Source organism: Scyliorhinus torazame, chromosome 14 (assembly GCF_047496885.1).
Source record: "Scyliorhinus torazame isolate Kashiwa2021f chromosome 14, sScyTor2.1, whole genome shotgun sequence".
Taxonomy (NCBI): Eukaryota; Metazoa; Chordata; class Chondrichthyes; order Carcharhiniformes; family Scyliorhinidae; genus Scyliorhinus; species Scyliorhinus torazame.
Genome location: NC_092720.1, coordinates 126,315,691 through 126,331,338, shown reverse-complemented (window position 1 = coordinate 126,331,338; position 15,648 = coordinate 126,315,691). Strand labels below are relative to the sequence as shown.

Sequence of the window (15,648 nt, the reverse complement as noted above, 5' to 3'; positions counted from 1 at the left end):
CTCAAACTCCTGATTCTGGCACAGCGGCGTTAGACCGACATCCATTCTACCCTAAAATGCCTCCTCAACTGATTTCATATCTTCGCTGTGGACTGCACCACCGGGCTCCTTGAATACCTACTTGGAGCCATTGGCAACGCTGCCGTCACCATAGCCCTCAAACTAGACCCCTTACAAGATTCCTCCTCCACCCTAACCCACTCTACTCCTTCTCCTTCCCATCACCGCTGCACCTTGTCCACATTCAATACGAACACATTCTAAAAATATCTTTAACATCACACAGGAAAATAGCTTACAATTACCCCTTAATGCTAATCAATAGAGTGACACAACCCTTAACTGCTATCTTGATACCCATTCAAACAGCAGAACCATCTCGGATCTAAATCTACTTTCAAATCCAGTTAGCATTCAGGAATGCTGCTGCACAAAGATGTCCTTTGGATACACTATTTTGAGAAAGGACGATCTTGTGATACTGCTTTAAAGAGAAAGACCTGATCTTGTAATAACAATGCAGGAGCTGTAGCTGGTCTTCAGAAGCTCTGGCTGTATTTAGAAGCTGTTTCTCAGCTTGTTTCAGCTCTCCTTCCAGTTGCATATTTCTGAACTGCTAATCTGTCTGCAGGCATATCTTTAACTGAAATGCAGTGAGAGCAGATGTTTGACTTTTGCTTGGATCTCAATCTAAAGCTCAACTAAACTGCTTTTCTGCAAAATGCCTGGTACCGTACCCCCATTAATTACATCATATCACCAAGCTGAAACACATGAAATGTATCTAATTAACTACTCCGCAGGGAACCCCCTTAATCCAAACAAAACTCCATTAGTCCAAGCTTTTATGGTGCTTTAATTGCACCTCTGCCCCCAAAACTTTTCAAACCAGGATTTTACTGCAGCTGTCATACACACAACCCTTATTGCAGCGAATACCTGTAATACAATCTATCTGAAATTCCTACATTCATCTCACTTTGATAACCCTTTTTAAGCATCTATAGCAACTCTTGCTCTCAGTCTTGATATTTCTAGCTAGCTTTCTCCTGTACTCGTAATTTTTCCCTCATTAATCTTTTGGCCATTCCTTGCTGTCCTTTATATTCTGACCTACTCTCCTTTGTGCAATTATATGCTTTTTCGTCAAGTCTGATACCATCTTCCTGCAGATTTTTCTTTCATGGGAATGTATCTGATCAGTGTATTCCGAAATGTCCCCTTATATGTCTGCCATATATGTCTTTGGACCTATCCCTTAACTTAGTTTGTTCATTCACTTTAGTTAGCTTTCATGTCCTCGTAATTGTCCTTAAGTTTAAAATGCTATTAAAACCCACTTTTCCCTTCTTCAAACTGAATGTAAAATTTAATAATATTATGATCCATGTTACCGGGGGCCGCTTCACTGAGGTCGTCAATCCCATCTCATTGCAGTATGTAAATTCATTAGAGGTGTTTCAGAGGAGGTTTACTAGATTGATACCTGGAATGAGTGGGCTATTTTAAGAGGATTGGTGAGACAAGCTGGGCTTTTTTCCACTAGAGTTGGGAGAGTGAGGAGTGACTTGATTGAAGTATATAAAAATCCTGACCGGTCTTGACAAGGTGGGTGAGTCCAGAACTACCGGTCACTATTTTAAAATGAGTGGTCGCCCCTTTAGGACAGATGAGGAAATTTAATTTTGTGACTTTGGAACACTACGTTCGAAGGTGGCAGTGGCTGGGTCATGGACTATTTTTAAGGCTGAGGTAGATAGATTATTATTAGGCAAGGAAATTGACGATTATTGGGGGTAGATGGGAATGTGGAGTTCGAAACACCTAGATCTTGCCAAACAGGGGATCACGTGCGAGGGGCCAAATGGCCTACTTCTCCTATTTCGTATTTTAGAATGCACAATACTAGGTCTAGTATAGCCTATTGTCTCCAGACCATGCTGTTAGTGTTACAATGTATCCCATGGATGAGACCTTTGTCCATCTTTGTGCAGATTAAAATTCCCACACCTTTCTGACAAGCTCCCATTATTTATTCCTCTATACTCAGTCCTACTGTATGGTTACTGTTAAGGGGCCTATTACCCTACTCCCACAAATAGAACATAGAACATTACAGCGCAGTACAGGCCCTTCGGCCCTCGATGTTGCGCCGACCTGTGAAACCACTCTAAAGCCCATCTACACTATTCCCTTATCATCCATATGTCGATCCAATGACCATTTGAATGCCCTTCGTGTTGGCAAGTCCACTACTGTTGCAGGCAGGGCATTCCACACCCTTACTACTCTCTGAGTAAAGAACCTACCTCTGACATCTGTCTTATATCTATCTCCCCTCAATTTAAAGCTATGTCCTCACATGCTAGATATCACCATCCGAGGGAAAAGGTTCTCACTGTCCACCCTATCCAATCCTCTGATCATCTTGTATGCCTCAATTAAGTCACCTCTTAACCTTCTTCTCACTAACGAAAACAGCCTCAAGTCCCTCAGCCTTTCCTCATAAGATCTTCCCTCCATACCAGGCAATATTCTGGTAAATCTCCTCTGCACACTTTCCAATGCTTCCACATCCTTCCTATAATGCAGCGACCAGAACTGCACGCAATACTCCAAATGCGGCTGCACCAGAGTTTTGTACAGCTGCAACATGACCTCATGGCTCCGAAACTCAATCCCTCTACTAATAAAAGCTAACACACCGTACGCCTTCTTAACAACCCTCTCAACCTGGGTGGCAACTTTCAGGGATCTATGCACATTGTCACTGAGATCTCTCTGCTCATCCACACTGCCAAGAATCTTACCATTAGCCCAGTACTCAGTCTTCCTGTTATTCCTTCCAAAATGAATCACCTCACACTTTTCTGCATTAAACTCCATTTGCCACCTCTCAGCCCAGCGCTGCAGCTTATCTATGTCCCTCTGTAACTTGGAACATCCTTCTGCACTGTCCACAACTCCACCGACTTTAGTGTCATCTGCAAATTTACTCACCCATCCTTCTACGCCCTCCTCCAGGTCATTTATAAAAATGACAAACAGCAGTGGCCCCAAAACAGATCCTTGTGGTACACCACTAGTAACTGGACTCCAGTCTGAACATTTACACCACCCTTTGTCTTCCTCCAGCTAGCCAATTTCTGATCCAAACTGCTAAATCACCCTGAATCCCGTGCCTCCGTATTTTCTGCAGTAGCCTACCGTGGGGAACCTTATCAAACGCTTTACTGAAATCCATATACACCACATCAACTGCTTTACCCTCATCCACCAGTTTGGTCACCTTCTCAAATAACTCAATAAGGTTTGTGAGGCACGACCTACCCTTCACAAAACCGTGTTGACTATCTCTAATCAAATTATTCCTTTCCAGATGATTATACATCCTATCTCTTATGAACCTTTCCAAGATTTTGCCCACGACAGAAGTAAGGCTCACTGGTCTATAGTTACCGGGGTTGTCTCTACTCCCCTTCTTGAACAAGGGGACAACATTTGCTATCCTCCAGTCTTCTGGCACTATTCCTGTAGACAAAGATGACTTAAAGATCAAAGCCAAAGGCTCAGCAATCTCCTCCCTAGCTTCCCAGAGAATCCTAGGATAAATCCCATCTGGCCCAGGGGACATATCTATTTCCACACTTTCCAGAATTGCTAACACCACCTCCTTATGAACCTCAAGCCCTTCTAGTCTAGTAGCCTGAATCTCCGTATTCTCCTCGACAACATTATCTTTTCCCTGTGTGAATACTGATGAAAAATATTCATTTAGCACCTCTCCTATCTCCTCGGACTCCAAGCACAACTTCCCACGACTGTCCTTGACTGGCCCTACTCTTACCTAGTCATTCTTTTATTCCTGACATATCTATAGAAAGCTTTAGGGTTATCCTTGATCCTACCTGCCAAAGACTTCTCATGTCCCCTCCTGGTTCTTCTTAGCTCTCTCTTTAGGTCCTTCCTAGCTAACTTTTAACTCGAGCGCCCTAACTGAACCTTCATTTCTCACCTTTACATAAGCCTCCTCCTTCCTCTTGACAAGTGGTTCGACTGCTTTAGTAAACCACGGTTCCTTTGCTCGACCACTTCCTCCCTGCCTGACAGGTACATACTTATCAAGGACACGCAGTAGCTGTTCCTTGAACAAGCTCCACATTTCCATTGTGCCCATCCCCTACAGTTTTCCTCTCCATCCGATGCATCCTAAGTCATGCCTCATCGCATCATAATTGCCTTTCCCCCAGATATTACGCTTGCCCTGTGGTGTATTCCTATCCCTTTCCATCACTAAAGTAAACGTAATCGAATTGTGGTCACTATCACCAAAGTGCCCACCTACCTCCAAATCTAACACCTGTCCTGGTTCATTACCCAGAACCAAATCCAATATGGCCTCTCCTCTCGTTGGCCTATCTACATACTGTCAGGAAACCCTCCTGCACACATTGGACGAAAATGGACCCATCTAAAGTACTCTAACTATAACTTTCCAAATATTAATTGGAAAGGCTAAAGTCCCCCATAACAACTACCCTGTTGCTTTTGCTCCTATCCAGAATCATCTTTGCAATCCTTTCCTCTACATCTCTGGAACTTTTCAGAGGCCTATAGAAAACCCCTAACAGGGTGACACCTCCTTTCCTGTTTCTTACCTCAGTAGACGAGTCCTCATTAAACGTCCTTTCTGCCACCATAATACTGTCCTTGACAAACAATGCCACCCCTCCCCCTCTTTTACCACCTTCCCTGAGCTTACTGAAATATCTAAATCCCGGCACCTGCAACAACCATTCCTGTCCCTGCTCTATCCATGTCTCCGAAATGGCCACAATATCGGAAGTCCCAGGTACCAACCCATGCCGCAAGTTCACTCACCTTAGTCCGGATGCTCCTGGCATTGAAGAAGACACACTTTAAACCACCTTCCTGCCTGCCGGTACACTCCTGCAACCTTGAAACCTTACTCATGACCTCACTACTCTCAACCTCCTGTATACTGGAGCTACAATTCAGGTTCCCAAGCCCCTGCTGAACTAGTTTAAACCCTCCCGAAGAGCATTAGCAAATTTCCCCCTCAGAATATTGGTACCCCTCTGGTCCAGATGTAGACCATCCCGTTTGTAGAGGTCCCACCGACCCCAGAATGAGCCCCAATTATGCAGAAATCTGAAATGCTCCCTCCTGCACCATCCCTGTAGCCACGTGTTCAACTCCTCTCTCTCTCTCTCTCTCTCTCTCTCTCTCTCTCTCTCTCTCTCTCTCTCTCTCTCTCTCTCTCTCTCTCTCTCTCTCTCTCTCTCTCTCTCTCTCTCTCTCTCTCTCTCTTCCCCCCCCCCCTCCCCCCCCAAATAGTATCCAAAGCAATATACTTGTTACTCAGGGGAACGACCACAGGGGATCCCTGTACTGACTGCTTCCTCCCAGACCCCCTCACTGTCACCCATCTATCTTTATTCTTCAGAGTAACTACATCCCTGAAGCTTCTATCTATGCCCACCTCTGCCTCCCGAATGATCCGAAGTTCATCCATCTCCAGTTCTCTAACGCGGTTTCTGAGGAGCTGGAGATGGTTGCACTTCCCACAGATGAAATCAGCAGGGACACTGACGGCGTCCCTCACCTCAAACATTCTGCAGGAGGAACGTTGCACTACCTTCCCTGCCATCCCCTCTCGGTTAAAAAAAGAAAGAAAGAGCTTACCTGTTATTCACTCCCCTTCTGTCTGTGCGGAGTCTGCACATCCTCCCCGTGTGTGCGTGGGTTTCCTCCAGGTGCTCCGGTTTCCTCCCATAGTCCAAAGATGTGCAGGTTAGGTGTATTGGCCATGATAAATTGCCCTTAGTGTCCAAAATTGCCCTTCGTGTTGGGTGGGGTTACTGGGTTATGGGGATAGGGTGGAGGTATTAACCTTGGGTAGGGTGCTCCTTCCAAGAGCCAGTGCAGACTCGATGGGCCGAATGGCCTCCTTCTGCACTGTAAACTCTATAAATTCTATGATTCTCAGCAAGCACTCAGCAACCTCTGCTCCCCGCACGATCACACCCTAGGGAAAATAAAAGAAAAACTACTTCCCAGTCACCAGCCAACCCCTTACCTGCAGGCTGTACGTCATGGTTCAACTTCTTTCTACTTCTACCTGCTCTCGAGCCTTCCTCTTGATCTTTACAGCGGCTGTTTTTTTTTTTCGGTTAGAGGAGGGTGTTGGGAGGGAAACACTGAAGTGTTTTGGGTTTAAGTGTCACTTGACAACAGCTCCTCCACAAACCACCTTCAAGTTAGGGTGAGCACACGGACGTATGTAAATTTCCCCCGCAACAGACAATCAGCAGCTCCGCTCTACTGCCCTCTGCTGGATGCTTGGCTTCACTTGAACAGCTAGGGTCTCTTGCTCAGGTACACTTTCAAGTTAGGGTGAGCAAGGACGTATGCAAATTTCCCCCGCAACAGCCAATCAGCAGCTCCACTCTACTGCCCTCTACTGGATGCTTGTCTTCACTTGAACAGCTAGGGTCTCTTGCTCAGGTACACCTTCAAGTTAGGGTGAGCACACACGTATGCAAATGTCCCCCGCAACAGCCAATCAGCAGCTCCGCTCTACTGCCCTCTGAATGACTTCATGCCATTACCATTTCTCATTTCGACCCAAACCATTTCTACATCCTGGTTTCCTGAACTTAGGTCATTACTCCATTGTGCTAATGCCATCATTAATTAAAAAAGCCTCCATTTTCTCCTGACTTCCTATTCTCCCTAAATGTCACAAACGCATCATTATTCAGGGTCCCATCTTTTCTGCAGCCATGACTTTGTAATGGTTATCAGATCATACTTGATTTTTATTTGAACTATCAGTTCATCTGTTTTGTTTCGCTTCAAATGCTAAGTGTATTTGGATAGTTTTGTCCTTCTATTGTTTATATAGGCTTATCTGACGATTTAGTTTTAGCTTGTACACCCGGTCCCTTCCTGTCATGGGCTGTTTATCAATTCCTACATGATACCTTTCTCTTTTGCCTTGAATCTATTTAATTTACCACATCTTCCCAAATTTGATCCCTTCGCTTCCGCTACTTAGTTTAATACCCTCGCTACTTCCCTAGTTTAAAAAAAAATAAGTTAGACTACCCAATTCTTTTTTTTTTCAATTAAGGGGCAATTTAACGTGGTCAATTAACCTACCCTGCACATCTTTGGGTTGTGGGGGTGAAACCCACGCAAACACTGGGAGAATGTAAAAACTACACACTGACAGTGACCCAGAGCCGGGATCGAACCTGGGACCTCGGCGCATGAGGCAGCAATGCTAACCACTGCGCCACTGTGCTGCCCTACTACTTCCCTAGTTAAGCAATGCGGGAACACTGGTCGCAGCATGGTTCAGGTATATACCGTCCTAACGGTACAGCTCCCTCACTCTTCCCAACACGGGTACCAGTATCGCACGGACCAGAACCCACTTTCTGCACATCATAGAATCCCTATACCGCAGAAGGAGGCCACTCGGCCCATCGAGCCTGCGCCAACCCTTAAAGAGCACCCACCTAGGCCCATTCTCCTGCCTTCTCCCCGTAACCCCTGATCTTCAGATTAATCATGAAAACCCCTTAAAAACACGGGGAGAATGCGCACACTCCACATGGACAGTGGCCCAGAGCCAGGATCGAACCTGGGACCTTGGTGCTAACCAAGGCACCACTGTGCTGCCCAAAAAATCCCCTTATTGATCATGAACACTATATATGTGCTTGGGGTGCTGACATCTACAGTGCTACGGGCCAAAAGGTGGATGGTGAAATCAGCCAGGGTAGTTCTTTCTTGGAACACATGAACTAGGAGCAGGAGTAGGCAATTGAGCATCTCAAGCCCGCTCTGCTGTTCAGTAGGATCATGACTGATCTCATCCTGACCTTAACTCCTCTCCTGCGCATTCTCCATAACCCTTCAACCCATACCAATTCAACATCTGTCTAACTCCTCCTTAAATTTACTCACTGTCCCATCATCCACCACATTCTAGGGTGGCGAATTCCACAGATTCACAACCCTTTGGGAGGAGTAGTTTCTCTTCTAATCTGTTTTAAATTTGCTACCTCTTATTCTAAGATTATGACCTCTCACTTTAGAATGCCCCACAAGAGGAAGCATCTGCTCCACGTCTACTTTATCCATACCTTTTAGCATCTTGTATGCCTCGATTTTTCTCCCCTAATTCTTCTAAATGCCAGGGAGTATAGGCCTAAACTGTTCGATCTCTCTTCATATAACAAACTCCTCATCTTGGGAGTCAACCTAGTGAGCCTCCTCTGAACTGCCTCCAATGTCCTTACATCTTTCCTCAAATAAGGGCCCAAAACTGTGCACAATACTCCAAGGCTTGGTCTCACCAATGCCGTGTATAGTTGCAACAACACTTCCTTACCTTTTATATGCTCTATTCCTTTAGCTATAAATGCCCACATTCCATTCGCTCCAAAATGTACTTATCCATGTTAAACTTCTTCTGGCACATTTTGGCCTACTCTCCCAACCTATCTATATCCATTTGTAAGGTTCTTATTTCCTTATTGTAACTTACTGTCCCACCTATTTTTGTGGCATCTGCAAATTTAGCTATAAAATCTTCTATCCCTGGATCCAAGTCGTTTATATAGATTGTAAATAGCTGGGACCCAAGGATGGAACTTGCCATCCAGAAAAAGACCCATTTCTCCCAACTGTCTTTGTGCATCAGCCAGTTTTCTATCCAAGCTAATAAATGACCCCTAATCCCATTTGATCTAACCTTGTGAATTAACCTTCTGTGTAGCATCTTATCAAACGCCTTCAGGAAGTCCAGATATCCTATATCTACAGGATCCCCATTATCCACTTTGTTACATCTTCAAAAAACTCCAGCAAATTAGTCAAGCATGATTTGCCCTTCATAAACCCTTCATGACTCTGGATAGCGTTTTGACTTTCCAAATGTCCTAATATTACTACTTTGATCCTAACTATTTCCCAACAACAGATGTGAAACTAACTGGTCTGTAATTTCCCACATTCTGCCTCCCTCCCTTTCTGAATAAGGGCGTTATGTTAGCATTTTTCCAATCCACTGGAACCTTTCCTGTGTCCAGGGAATGTTTGGGTTCTTGTACCATGGTGCCTTAGTTAGTTTGCTCATCTCTTCTGCAGCCTCCTCTCTCATCCAAACAAGCTGAGAGTTGCTCAAACTTAATGGACAGGTGCTGAGGTTCATGGACTCTTGCCCTCTGGGTCCCCTTGTCCGCATCACACTCTTTTTTAAAAAAAAAATATATATATTTACTAAGAATTTTTCAACAAAATGTTCAACCATACAAACAACCCCCCCCCCCCCCCCCCGTTACAAAAAGAAAGCAAGCTCACATGGCAAGTCAATAAGATACAGAACTTTGTACATTGGATTCCTCCCATACATGTCAGTTTTCCGGATCATTCATGTATTTCCTTGCTCAAATGCCCCCCAGAACCCCCCCCCCCCCCCCCACACACACACAAACGATGCCCCCCCCCCCCCCCCGGTTGCTGTTGCTGCTGTCCGACCTTCATCTAACGCTCCGCAAGATGGTCTAGGATCGGTTGCCACCGCCTGTAGAACCTCTGCGCAGACCCTCTCAAGACAAACTTTATCCGCTCCAATTTGATAAACCCTGCCATATAATTTATCCAGGCTTCCATGCTGGGGGGCTTCGCCTCTTTCCACATTAACAAGATCCTTCGCCGGGCTACTAGGGATGCAAAGGCCAGAATGCCGGCCTCTTTCGCCTCCTGCACTCCCGGCTCGTCCACTACTCCAAATAGTGATAGCCCCCAGCTTGGCTTGACCCGGACTTTCATCACCTTAGATACTGTTCCCGCAACTCCCCTCCAGAACCCCTCCAGTGCCGGGCATGACCAAAACATATGGACATGGTTCGCCGGGCTTCCTGAGCACCTCCCACATCTGTCCTCCACCCCAAAGAACTTACTCAGCCTCGCCCCCGTCATATGCGCTCTATGAACCACCTTAAATTGTATCAGGCTAAGCCTGGCACACGAGGAAGAGGAATTAACCCTACTTCCTTGGTAATCACAATTGGGAGGCATTGAAAAACAATAAGAAACCTCGGGAGGACCACCATTTTAATCGACTGTACCCTGCCTGCCAGTGAGAGTGGCAACATGTCCCACCTTTTAAAATCCTCCTCCATCTGTTCCACCAGCCGCGTCAAATTAAGTTTGTGCAGTACCCCCCAGCTCCTAGCTACCTGAATCCCCAAGTATTGAAAGCTCCTTTCCGCTCTCCTCAACGGTAGGTCGTCTATCCCTCTTCCTTGATCCCCCGGATGCACCACAAAGAGCTCACTCTTTCCCACATTGAGCTTATAGCCCGAAAAGTCTCCAGACTCCCTTAGGATCTGCATGACCTCAACTATCCCCTCCACTGGATCCGCCACATACAGCAACTGGTCGTCTGCATACAGTGACACTCGATGTTCCTCTCCCCCTCGAACCACCCCCTTCTATTTCCCCGACTCCCTTAACGCCATGGCCAAAGGTTCAATTGCTAATGCAAACAGCAGAGGGGACAGGGGGCACCCCTGCCTCGTCCCTCGATACAGGTGGAAATACTCCAACCTCCGCCAGCTCGTGACCACACTCGCCACCGGGGCTCTATACAGGAGCTTAACCCAACTAATAAACCCTCCCCCGAACCCAAACCTCCTCAACACTTCCCAGAGATACTCCCACTCTACTCGGTCAAAGGCCTTCTTCGCGACCATGGCTGCCACTATCTCTGCCTCTCCCTCCACCGATGGCATCATTGTCACATTTAGGAGCCTTCGCACATTAGTATTTAGCTGCCTACCCTTTACGAATCCCGTCTGGTCCTCTTGAATCACCCCTGGGACACAATCCTCAATCCTCGTAGCCAACATTTTTGCCAGCAACTTGGCATCTACGTTGAGGAGCGAGATCGGTCTATACGACCCACATTGCAGTGGGTCCTTATCCCGCTTCAAGATCAAAGAGATCGGCGCCTCCGACATTGTCAGGGGCAGGGTCCCCCCCTCCCTTGCTTCATTGAAGGTCCTTACCAGCAACGGGGCCAACAGGTCTACATACTTCCTATAAAACTCCACCGGGAACCCATCTGGCCCCAGGGCCTTCCCTGCCTGCATGCTCCCCAGTCCTTTAACCAGCTCCTCCACCCCAATTAGCACCCCCAAACCAGCCACCTCCTGCTCCTCCACCCTCGGGAACCTCAGTTGGTCCAAGAATCGTCGCATCCCCTCTTTTCCCCCTGGGGGCTGGATCCTATACAGCTCCTCGTAAAAGGCCTTGAATGCCTCATTCACTTTCCCCGCACTCCGCACCGTAGTTCCCCTGCCATCCTTGACTCCACCTATTTCCCTCGCTGCCGTCCTCTTACGGAGCTGATGTGCCAGCATCCGATTCGCCTTCTCCGCATATTCATATATCGCCCCCTGTGCCTTCCTCCACTGTGCCTCTGCCTTTCCTGTGGTCAACAGGTCGAGCTCCGTCTGGAGACTTCGTCTCCCCCTGAGTAGTCCCTCATCAGGAGCCTCTGCATATCTCCTGTGCATCCTTAAAATCTCCCCCACTAACCTCTCCCTTTCCCTGCCCTCACTCTTCACCCTATGAGCCCTGATGGAGATTAACTCTCCCCTGACCACCGCCTTCAGCGCCTCCCATACTGCACCTACCTGTTGTCGTTGGCCTCCAGATACCTTTTGATGCACCCCCGCACCCTCCCACACACTTCCTCGTCTGCCAGCAGTCCCACATCCAACCGCCACAACGGGCGTTGGTCCCTCTCCTCCCCCAGCTCTAGCTCCACCCAATGCGGGGCATGGTCTGAAATGGCTATGGCTGAATACTCCGTTCCCTCCACTTTCGGGATCAATGTCCTGCCCAGAACAATAAAATCTATCCGGGAGTAGGCCTTATGTACGTGGGAGAAAAAAGAAAATTCTCTGGCCAAAGGCCTGGCAAATGTCCACGGATCTACTCCCCCCATCTGATCCATAAACCCCCTAAGCACCTTGGTCGCAGTCGGCCTCTTCCCCGTCCTAGATCTGGAACGATCTAATGCTGGGTCCAGCACAGTGTTAAAATCTCCACCCATTATCAAGCTCCCTACCTCCAAATCTGGAATACGCCCCAACATCCGTTTCATGAATCCAAGCATCGTCCCAGTTCGGGGCATATACATTCACCAGTACAACCTCCGTCCCCTGCAACCTACCGCTCACCATCACGTATCTGCCTCCATTGTCTGCTACTATGTACTTGGCCTCAAAACGACACCCGCTTCCCCACCAGTATTGCCACCCCTCTATTCTTCGCATCCAGCCCCGAATGGAACACCTGACCGACCCATCCCTTCCTTAACCTGACCTGATCTGCCACCTTCAGATGTGTCTCCGGAAGCATGACTACGTCTGCCTCCAGTCCCTTTTAGGTGCGTGAACACTCGGGGGCCCTCTTAACCGGCCCTTTTAGGTGCCTCACATTCCACGTGATCAGCCGGATTGGGCCCCCCACCCCCCGACTAGCCATCTCCTATCTTGGGCCAGTCCCGTGCTCGCGCCTCCCGCACCCTCCAGTCCCCCAGGCGGGGAACCCCCGTCCCAACCACCTCTTCCATTTTCAGTTCCCCCTCGGACAGGGGGGACATAAGCAGCCCTTATGTGTGTGTCCCCCCCCCCCCCCCCCCCTCCCCTCTGGATCCACATCTAGCACTTTTGCTCCCCTCATATTACTCCCGTGAGTCAGCTGACTTCTGCCGACCCCGGCTTCCCCCACCTTCCCGTTGATCTCCCAGTGTGGGAGTCTCTCCTTCACTTCCTCCATTCCCCCCCCCCCCCCCCCCTTTTTAGCGCGGGAAAAAGCCCGTGCTTTCCTGAGCCAGCCCCACCCCCTATGGCGCAGCTCCTGTTGCGACCATTATCCCAGTTCCCTCATCCCCGCGTCTCGCCTCCCTCCAGCACCGACGCCCACATTCCCCATCATCCCGTCTACAGAAAAGAAAAAAGGGGGGAATTTTAACCAGAACTCTACCCACATCCCCATCCATCATCCCACCCATGAAGTAATCTTTACACATATTTACAGCCCCATATACAACCGACATCTCCCCCCGCAACCACACCCCCTCAGTTCGAGTCCAATTTTTCCGTCAGAATAAAGGTCCAAGCCTCTTCTGGCGTTTCAAAATAATGGTGTCGGTCCTGATAAGTAACCCACAGTCGCGCAGACTGCAGCATGCCGAACCTGACTCTTTTTTTTGTGCAGCACCGCCTTGGCCCGGTTGAAGCCAGCTCTCCTTGCCACCTCCGCGCTCCAATCCTGGTAAACTCTGATCACTGCATTCTCCCAACTACTGCTCCGCACCTTCTTGGCCCATCTCCGAACACTTTCTTTGTCCGCAAAGCGATGGAACCTTGCCACTATCGCCCTTGGTGGCTCATCAGCCTTGGGTCTCCTCGCCAGGATCCGGTGAGCCCCTTCCAGCTCCAGGGGGCTCGGAGAGGTCTCCGCACCCATCAGCGAATGGAACATCGTACTCTCATACGCCCCAGTATCAGCTCCCTCCACTCCTTCGGGGAGACCCAGAATCCGGAGATTCTTCCTCCTCGACCTGTTCTCCAGGACCTCTATTCTCTCGGCCCACCTCCTGTGCACTGCCTTGTGCGCCTCCATTTTTACCGCCAGGCCCAGGATCTTGTCCTCGTTCTCATTCGTTTTATCTCATCTCGCGAAGCTCCACCGCCTGGGCCTTCTGGGTCTCCTTCAGCCCCTCGATCGCCAACAGCACTGGCGCCAGCACCTTTTTAAGCTCCTCCACCCAGCGCTTAAGGAACTCCTGCTGGTCTGGCCCCCATGCTGCTCGATCTCCGCCATCTTGCTTTTTCCCCCTCGTTTTTGCCGCTGCTCCAGAGCCTCTTTTCCCACCGCTCCACCGCTAATCTCGGCCATACAACGTAAGGGGGGACCTTACTTCACCTTCCCACACTCCTCTGGAGAGCCCAAAAGTCCGTTATCGCGGGAGCTGCCGAAATGTGCGGCTTAGCTCCGCATCGCCGCAACCAGAAGTCCCCGCATCACTCTCAATCTCACACTCCTGTCACTGTCCAAATCCGAAGGTCTTATCCTAAGAGGTGCGATCGCCTCCAAGTAAAAATCATCCAGGTAACTGCCCCACAATATCTGCCTTTCAGACTTCAGCTCAGCAACTCTGAACAGATGTTGCTTAAGCTGTGATCGCTATCAACAAAATGCTCCCCAACCAACACATCAACCATCTGTCCGGCTACATTGCCCAGAATTGGATCCAACACTGAACCGTCCCTTATTGGACCCTCTACATATTGAGTAAAATGTTCTCCTGTGAACATTTTAAGATCTCCACTTCGTCTAAGCCCTTAACATGATGACTATCCCAATCAATGTTGGGAAATTTGAAGTCACCTAATATTGTTTTTGCACACTGAATTGCGCGCACATTTGCACCTCAATTTCCCGCTGGGTATCTCGGGGTCTTTAATAAACACCTAGCAATGTGGCTGTCCCTTTTTTTATTCTTTAGGTCTACCCACAAAACTTCATTTGCTGCCACTCCCAAGATATCATTTCTCCTTACTGCAGTAACTGAATAATGTAATGCCTCCTATTTTACCCACTCCTCTGTCTCTCCTGAAGATTCTAATCCCGTGGTATATTGACCGTCTAATGCTGCTCCTGCCCCAACCACGTCTCCGTGATGGCTACTATATCACAATCTCGTGTGTCAATCCTCGCCCTTAACTCATCCGTTTTACCTGTAATTCTCCTGGCTTGTAACTGAATAATGTAAAGCCTCCTTCTATTTTACCCGCTCCTCTGTCTCTCCTGAAAATTCTAATTCCGTGGTATGTTGACCGTCTAATCCTGCTCCTGCCCCAACCACGTCTCCGTGATGGCTACTATATCACAATCTCGTGTGTCAATCCTCGCCCTTAACTCATCCGTTTTACCTGTAATTCTCCTGGCTTGTAACTGAATAATGTAAAGCCTCCTTCTATTTTACCCGCTCCTCTGTCTCTCCTGAAAATTCTAATTCCGTGGTATGTTGACCGTCTAATCCTGCTCCTGCCCCAACCACGTCTCCGTGATGGCTGCTATATCACAATCTCATGTGTCAATCCTCGCCCTTAACTCATCTGTTTTACCTGTAATTCTCCTGGCTTTAAAGTAGAGGTCATCCGGCCTTGTCGTGCTCCCTTGAAACTTGCTATCGCTATATTTCCCGACTTGATTGCTTTTCTGTGTTTTGCTGTGCCTATTCTGCTAACAGTCTGCGTCCCTACCCCCTGTCAAATTAGTTTAAACTCCTCCCAGCAGCACTAGCAAACCCACCAGGAAGGATGTTAGTTCCTCTGGTTCAAATGCAGACTGTAGGCATTTCAGATATGATTGTCCAGCATTGCATTCATTCCACAGATTCCCATGTGCTACAGTCATGGCACACTGCTCTGACCAATATTAATTGTTTAATTAGTCAATTAATAATATATACACACAGTAATTGAAAGTTGTACTCGACCAGCTTGGGAGACGAGAAAGAAAAATTAC

The 15,648-nt window shown here is 48.1% G+C and overlaps 1 protein-coding gene across 3 annotated transcripts in view; it reads left to right on the top strand.

Moving 5' to 3' along the window:
- LOC140390019 (septin-2) overlaps positions 1 to 15,648 on the top strand; it is a 138,210-nt gene that overhangs the window by 39,122 nt on the left and 83,440 nt on the right. The gene's annotated exons all lie outside the window — the stretch shown is intronic.